Source organism: Tiliqua scincoides, chromosome 2 (genome assembly GCF_035046505.1).
Source record: "Tiliqua scincoides isolate rTilSci1 chromosome 2, rTilSci1.hap2, whole genome shotgun sequence".
Classification (NCBI taxonomy): domain Eukaryota; kingdom Metazoa; phylum Chordata; class Lepidosauria; order Squamata; family Scincidae; genus Tiliqua; species Tiliqua scincoides.
The window spans coordinates 128848694-128857342 of record NC_089822.1 but is presented as its reverse complement, the minus strand read 5'-3'; the positions used below and the strand labels follow the sequence as shown (position 1 = coordinate 128857342).

The following is an 8649-nucleotide window of genomic DNA, read 5'->3' as shown; positions in this document are numbered from 1 at the left end:
CTGAAGGCACATGATATAACAGTGCTGAAGTTAACTTGAGCCCTTCAGTCTTTTGTTGGGAGACTACCTAGGAATCTTATATATACCACTTTGAGCCTTAAGGACAAAGCAGGACGTATATGTAATAAATACAGGTATGCAGCCAAACATCTGAGATTTTGAATCAAGATGTGAAATCTGCCTTCTCTGTATTGTTGAATTTGTGAGAACTGAAGCGCATGGCAAACCTCGTCTAATGACTATTAATTACAAACAACTTGCTGGAAAAAGCCTAGTGCATCAAATTTAGGTTGGTGGGGAGGAAAACAAGCACAACTTATTTGTGGACTGTCTCAAGTTTCAAGTCCATCTGGTCCTAGGATTGTTCAGGTCCCTGAGGGGAAGAGTACAGACTCAACCACTTACACAGGATTCTGTGCAAGACTGATTCAGTTTCTACCGTTCTTTCATATGACCTTCTCATCCTGTGACCCAGAGGTGGTGCATTCCTCCACTCCACCTGAATCCATTACCCACTTCTGCCTCTGCTCACATATACCCTTCCCATGGAAGGCTGGTGAGCGGGCAAACAAGCGGGCATGCTTCCATCCCTTCTTAGAAAGTATGTGCTGTGCAGCCTTCTCAATTCATGCCTCTTCTGTTTGAAATGAACAGGTGCAGGGAATGCTAGAACCCAATAAGGAACTGAGAGCACAATCCTAACTGACTTTCCAGCACTGATGTAACGGCAATGCAAGTCCAAGGTAAGGAAACAAACATTCCCTTACCGTGAGGAGGCCTCCGTGACCACCACCACCCCAACTGCAAGATGCAGCACATGCTCCATTGGCACAACTATGTCAGAGCTGGAAAGTTGGTTAGGATTTGGTCCTGAGTTCCTCTATATATTTTTGGGTCTGCAATGGAATTCAGTGCATCCATTATTCTATATGTGCATTTTGACACGTGTATTTCCGTATCAGAACTGCAGAACAGCGTGGGATATATCCTATTTACAAATGCAGAAGCAACAAATTGTTACTGCTGAAGCACATTTGGTAACATATCATGGAACTTGGAGTATATTCATGGGTCTTATAGTGTTCACTGCATGAATGAAATTACAGTAGATCAGCGTTTCTCAATGTTTACCCCCGCTGTTCCACTATGCATGGTCCACCTATTGGAAGTACCACTGGAAGTCACTGGCAATGATATCATCGCCAATTACAACCAGATTGGGAGGTCAGATGTGACACAGCAAACACTGGTAAGAAGCTTAAGATGGATGGGAAGGTTTTTTTTGAGTGCACAAAAAGCGCATACTGGAGCTCTGCCCGCCATGCTGAGCCAAGCCTACTGCTGCTGCTTGTTGCTTTGCATTGCTGGTCTTGCTGCCAGGCAGCAGGGCTCTGGAGGTCCCATGTGCACCACCAGACACCACCTCAAGTACCTCTAGTGAGTATTACTGAATGAGAAATGCTGCAGTAGATGGTTGGATGGGAAAAAAATGCAGATTTGGCAATAATAGAGAGTACTTGATATGAAACTTGAAAACAGTGAACGTAATGGAAGAACACATAAGGTGAATTTGCTAAAAGCATGATGGACCTGACCAGTTTTCTCAGGTCAATGCTCTGATTTTGCAGAGCAAGAATATTCAACCCCAAATCCTATTTTGTGCAAGCACAGCTAATGGACTTATTAATCCAAGCAAACAAACTACAGAAGAGACTCTTCTGAGAATGTAGAATAGGGATGGCTTTGGATGTTTTTGCCAAACTAGCAGCACAATCCAACGAGTGCATGTTCCATCAGTGCAGGCTGTGTCAAAAGCACCCTAAAGTGCTTTGCAGCAGCAAAGGTGTTTGTGGCAGTGGCCGGCTGCATTTCATGCTTACTCATATTGATTATAATCTTTTCTTTTTTTCTCCCTTTTTTCTTTTCCTTTATAGTTTTTTTCCTCACATTATTTTCCTAACATTTTATCTTCACATTTTATGATTTTATTATTGTGTTATGTTATTCACTAATAAAAGAAATATTTAAAAAAATAGAAGTATTTGCAAAAGGCCTCTAGGAGTGCGGGAAAGGAATGCTCACAAAAACCTAATTATTTTTTCAGGGTAACAGGGAGATAGTTTGCTTAGCCCTAAGCAGGTTGCCCTCTCATTCAACAATATTTCAGCATCTTTCTCCTTCTCTGTCTCCATTATGCATCTGTAACAGAGATGTTCAACCTTTTCATCTCATGGCACACTATGGTTGGCAACCTTCAGTCTCGAAAGACTATGGTATAAGCCTAGAGCACCCGGTATTCCCAGGCGGTCTCCCATCCAAGTACTAACCAGGCCTGACCCTGCTTAGCTTCCGAGATCAGATGAGATCGGGCATGTGCAGGTAACAGTTGCACTAACAAGGAGCTTAAACTGTCAAGACTTACCATCCTTTTTTTTTTTTTTTTTTTACAATTGGCAAGGCACACCACACTGCTGGTGGAGGGCTCATATCCCCTAAAGGTCCTACTGATCCCTAATGATCCTCCCACAAACTCCCGCAGCACGCCTGCTGACCATTCACGGCACACCAATATGCCGTGGCACACTGGTTGAAAATAGCTGATCATGTTAAAGTCATCAAGTGGACGCATGCAAAATTGCTCCAGAAACTCCACATAAGTGTCCCGTTTTCCCCTCCTCAAAAGTAACAAGTACTCATTTTCAACCTTTCTATTTGATGAACACAACAATGAAAGAACTTTTTGTTCTATACAACAGGTAACAATAAGATATCTGTTGAGTGTGACTCAACAATGGAACCCCAGTGGATGTTATCAGACCTTTGATGATGCTGCACAGTCATCCTCATATTTCATGGGCACCTGATGCAATCTTCTTCCTTACTTTGTGCCTCTGGAGTTTTAATTTTGAGATATGGGGCATGGCATGGGACAGCTCAGTCCTGCTCCCCATGCTCAGAGCAGTGCTCATGTCATTCAGTGGCACATCAGATATTCAGCTCACCACCACTCATGGCAAACAATGCAGCTGTAGGGGTCAATTGGACACATCCAGCAAAAAACGGATACCTAACTCTCTGCTAGGGCAGCCACTGCCTTGGGTTGGTCTAGAAGCATCATTAAATCAGCAACAGACCTTGTGTTGTATGCTTCCATTCAGCATGCCAGCGATGTGCCAGGCGGCACTAAAACAGCTGAAGCATTTTCCTTCTGCTACACTTTGTGAGACCTGTAATGGGCAGGGACCAGAACGGGATGTAAGTCAGGTTTACGCATCCATAAAGGAATTAAACCATGAACGTTGTGGCCCCCTGTATAATATCACCAGGCATTGAACCACTTTATGTATCTTGGGCGGTAAACTGGACACTGACAGGAGGACAGGTGGAGAGAGGGGCTGCGATGGAAAACAAGAAGGGAAAGGCATGAATTCTGCACGGAATGCTTTGGGTAATGGATGCCATGGTTACGGTTGCCTAGGCAACCATTGCACACATACATTTCTCTACACAGCAGCTGAAAGTGAATGACAATTTGGAAAGCAAGAGCCCAGAAGAATCTAGGAGGCCTTAAAGAAGATTGATAGGAAAATCAATGCCTTATAAAAGCCAGGTGACTGATCCACTTTGAAGGAGGGTGTTTATTTGCCCGGCAAAGCCAGACGGTTTAGCAAACAGATGATACATTCATTGCAGCCTGGACTTCTTCCGCTCCCCTCTCCATTTTTGCACCCTTCTCTGGAGCACACCCGTAGAGATGCAGGTCCCCATCCGTCGCCCCCAAACACCGTCATGTGCATGGGGATGAGGGACTTGCCATAAAATTTTACTGCCATTGGTTCTCTGTTCAGGAAATAACAGGTTCATAAATGGCCCAGACAGTACAGAGCAGTCAACTTAGATTCCGGGCAGCCCCCCCCCTCTCTTTTTGCAATAGCTAAGGAGGCATTTCCGAGAAACAGCCAGACTCACGATCCAGTTGCTCCTTCCTCGCCGGCCGTCTCCCCCAGTTGCTGTTTACGAGGGGAGCTGTTTCTCGTAATCGAGTGTTTTGGAAGGGACTGCTGATTAAAGAATCACGTTGCCTGGCATGCACCAGTGGAAGAGGAGAGGGGCTGCTGTTGTTTTGCTCTTCTCCTGGAATCTCAAGAGAAGATTGCGTGCTGGGCAAGCAATTGGAAATTGAAGAAAAACATGTGGAGGAAGAACAGGGGTGGGGGTGGGTGGCATCTTGCTTCCTTGCTTTCTGAACTGCACCAGTCTACTATCGTGGAGTCTACGTGAGCAGCACAGAATATGTGGCTATAAACTGCCAGACCTGGGGAAGGCTTATGAATGTTGGGCTAGGCATTTAATTTCAGTGCAGCAACCTATCCTTCTGATTGCTGCACTGAGACAGCCTAACCCCCAATGCCTGTGCTTGAGTGAAATACAGGAAATATGCTTGCTCTTTACCTGATCTTGTGCTGTGCTGTCCATGCGGCAGGATGCAGGGTCACCAACTTCATTTCCCGCAGACCTCTATCCTTGAGGTTGAAGCTGGGGTGGGTGGAGCAGTCAAGGTAAAAATGGATGGGGCAGAGAAATAGCTGGGCAGAAGTAGAATAGCCTAACCTCCTCCCAGCATTGTTGTAAGGGCAAAGGGTAACTTCTAATGTTGACATCAGCCTCTTGGCTGAAGGGTGGACTTCAAAAGTGGCAGATGATTTTTTCAAATTAGTGGTTTTCCCTGAAAATGGTCAAAAGGCTCATGATAACTCACATTGGTAAACTGTTGCCTGATTTATTTGTCCTTTTTAACTGTTGTTAACTTTATTATATGGTTTTTATTGCTTTTTTCTTTATTATAGTGAGTTGCCTTGAGAATATTTGTAGTGAAGGGTATCATCATCATCATCATATCATCATCAATTGGCAATCCCTTATAAGCAGTTCTGAAAGTGTGTAATATAAATACGTAGAATAAACAATAAGCAATAAATTGTTTAGATTCTCATTCTCTCCCACCTTTATTTTTAAGGTATTTGTTTAGACTATATCAGGCACATAAACCACTGTGAGACAAGCAGTGTGTTGTCATAGGTGTGTGGTTCCCAAACTGTGAGCCGTGGCTCCCTGGGAGTTGGAGTGGAGTTGTGGTATCATAACAAAAAACCCTCCACCCTATACAATGTATAGGATTATAGCTCTAATAGGGAGCTGTGGCCAATGGCCCAGGAGGTCAAGGGAGCCACAAGTCAGAACCACTTCCATAGGCTGAGGAGCACACAAGACAAGAAGATAACACCTCTCTTTTTTGGCTACAGTCAGCCAGTGTGCTAGAAAGTGAGACTTGTTTTGTCCGCCAAAACAAGAAAAAAGAGGCAAATTTGTAGCAAGTTCCTTTCAAAGTGAATATGTGAAAGAGGAGGAAATCCATTAAAATAATTTGATTTTTATTTTCGTTTTGGGTCATTAAATAAGCAACTAGTCAACAGTCTAAGCATTATTAGAGCAACAAAGCCTTTTCTCTAGAGAAAAGCCGACTCCCACAAACAACAATATTGTCAGATGAATTTTGTGCCAAATGAAGAGTGATTTGGATCTTTACAGGCCATGGAAAAAAGGCAATCCTGCTGTTACAATTGTAACTGTCTAGTCTTATTGTAATACCAGTGTCTGTTCCTGCACTTCAGGTTTCTAAGGGCCCAATCCAGCAGTTTGCAAACTCTCCAGGAGAGTTTGAACTGCTCTAAGTCATTGCGGGGGTGGGTGGGGTGGCAGTGGGGGCAGGGGAAAGGCAGCGGCCTGATCCCCAAGATCGCACCGCTCAGGGGACTGCAGGGGCTTGGCTGCACTTACCAGAGCCTCCTGCAGCCTCCCCGGGGCACAAGGAGCCCTGCCCGATTGTCTGCAGGGCTCCCCAATGCTTCCAAAGTGAAAGTGGAGTGATCGTGCTCCACTTCTGGTTTAGGCCTCTTGAAGAGGCCTCTGTGAGTGACCTCCCCTGCAGGCTGCGATGCACACCCTGCCGGCATGGAAAGTTGGATAGGATTGGTTGCTTTATGGGCGATATATCTTCTAACAAGTTGCCTATTAATATTTATCCATTGAACATCTCCATCTTTTTAGATTGTGAGCCCTTTTCAGGAACCATTCATTTGTTTATTTTGCTATGTAAACTCTTTGTTGTTGTTGGAAAGTGGTATATAAATATTCTTAATCATCATCATCTTCAGGATTGTATTTCAATAGCCACTTGGAGATCTCTAGCATGCTGGGGAGGATTTTGTGGCTTTTCATTGCAGCGTCCATATTTTCTGATAAAGGAGAGAACTCTACACAAACACAGAATCAGTGTTTCTGTACATTGGAGTAATATTGGCAGTTGATTAAAATATTTCTGTTGATTAATTGTTTGCCTGTAAATGGACTAATCTCTTCTGTTTAACTCCGTTCGCATATTGTCAAAACCTCAGTGTATGTGCTTTGTTGACATACAGAAGGAAACATAAGACATCCCCCATGGATACTGAACCTGTGGATATTGAGATCTATGAGGGGCCCTCAGAAGATCTTTGGACGCAACTGAAAATGCCTTCCAGTCATGTCCAGTAGTGTTCTGAGGCATGACGAGACACGTCAGAAGGCCTCTAGGAGGTTTCTGACAGGCACTTCTGGTTTTCTTCAAATATGGTTTTCTTCTGGTAGCATCCAGGAAGTCTCTTGAAGCCCTCAAGCCGCCAGTTGGTACACGCGATGAGTCAAATCCGTGGGTTCCGAAACTGTGGATAGCCAACCTATACACGTAATTATGAGAAAGAACGACTACATTTTCTTTCCTTTTTTCATTTTGTTACACTAACAGACCACAGCCAAAATAGCCTCCAAAAATAAGTCTGTGCACCTTAATTTGCAGTGCTTTTAATTAAAATTGCCTCTTACCAGTTAATCAATGATGATTTAGTTGGTAATTTTTTAATCTACTAATTAAGATGATTAAAAGTTACAGCCCTAATTTATATGCCTCTTATCAGAGGGGAAAGGCTTTCTATATATGGTCAGAGGGAAGGAGGGTCTTTTTTTTTTAACAGAATCTTTTCTCAAAAGAAAAGGATTTTGCACATGTTCAGCGGCACTCAGCCTGAAGTACGAGAATTTTTGAAAACAGTAGTTGACAACTCAGATAAGCCTCTAAATGGAGCACTTGGGGATGTACCTCAGTGGTAGTAGCTCAGAGCATGGAAATGTGTTTTATTATTATTATTATTATTATTATTATTATTATTATTATTATTATTATTATTGGAAATTAAGGAAGTTAATAATAATAATAATAATAATAATAATAATAATAATAATAATAATAATAATAATAAATGTTTCAGAGGTGTACTTCCAACCGAAAGTGCCTCCTAGTTTTTTTCCCAAATGGTCACACAGAATGGCAATATTTGCTGGAACCAGAATTTTGGGGGATTTAATTCTTTTCCTGTGCATTGTTTTTTATCCTGAAAATTGCCCACTGAGGCCCCAATCCTAATCAACATTCCAGCACTGGCATAGTGGTGCCAATGGGGCATGTGCTGCACCCTGCAGTTGGCACACACAGAGGTCTCCTCAAAATAAGGGAATGTTTATTCCCTTACCTCGGAGCTGCATTGCCCTTATGTCAGAACTGGAAAGTGGGTTAGGATTGTGTTCTAAGTTGATTGTGTCGTTTGCTTCTGCCTAGTCACTGTGCTTCAGGGGCAAATCACTGCTTCAGCAAGGTGATATTTTTTCTGGAGTGGGGGGGGGGGAATGAACCTTGTAGGCTCTGGTTTTGACCAGGATTGCTGCCCCTTACATTTGTTGGGAACAAAAAAAGAGGCACATCTGATTGGAAGTATACTTCCAGAGCGGACATTGAATGATGCATGTCCAACAGAGCACTGGAGTAAATCTTAGCTCTTTTGTGAATGTACCAAATGCACGTTTCCAAACCGTTACAAATATAGAAAGGGAATCAGCCCCTAACATCTGCACAAGTCAGACATTCAGATCAATTCTTCTCATTTTTTTTAGACTAATTTGAAAAATATATTTTGTTTTTCGAAACAGGTAATATGGAGAAGAGAGGCTGAAGCAGTTCTGTTAATCATTCTGATAAAATGTCATGAGTATGAATAAATCCTGTCTTAGCATAAATATAACCTGATACTGTAGAAGCGAAGAATGGATGAAGCAGTACAGTTGGTGAAATTACTTTCGTTTGTATTGGGGAAGCAGGGAAAGTGAACTGAGAAACAGCCTGGGCAGTAAATTGATTGAAAACAGAGACCCATAGGGTCATATAACTGGAATGTAATCTGCCCCAACCTCCTAATGGAGACAGGATTCTCTGCACACAGGAATAAAGACTACCCTATGGATCCATTTGGATTTGAAGGATTGACTCTCAAGAGTAATTTAATCTAGTGCATAACAATAATGGCAGCTGGAATTCAAGCTTGTAGACAAAACTAAGAGAGAGGCAAGTCAGTCAGTGGTACCTGCGGGAGAGGTTGTGCCTTCCTCCGCTTGACTTACTTTTGCCCCAGGTGCTGTTCAGCTAAGTTGAATGTGCATGTTTTGCACACAGCCCTTGTAAAGCTGCCAGGTCAGAGGTGTCCTCTGAGCTATGATTTCTGA

The 8649-nt window shown here is 43.0% G+C and overlaps 1 pseudogene; it reads right to left on the bottom strand.

Annotated features, from left to right (window-relative positions):
- Positions 1 to 2278: 2278 nt before the first annotated feature.
- On the bottom strand, positions 2279 to 2397 carry LOC136643256 (5S ribosomal RNA; annotated as a pseudogene).
- Positions 2398 to 8649: the final 6252 nt, after the last annotated feature.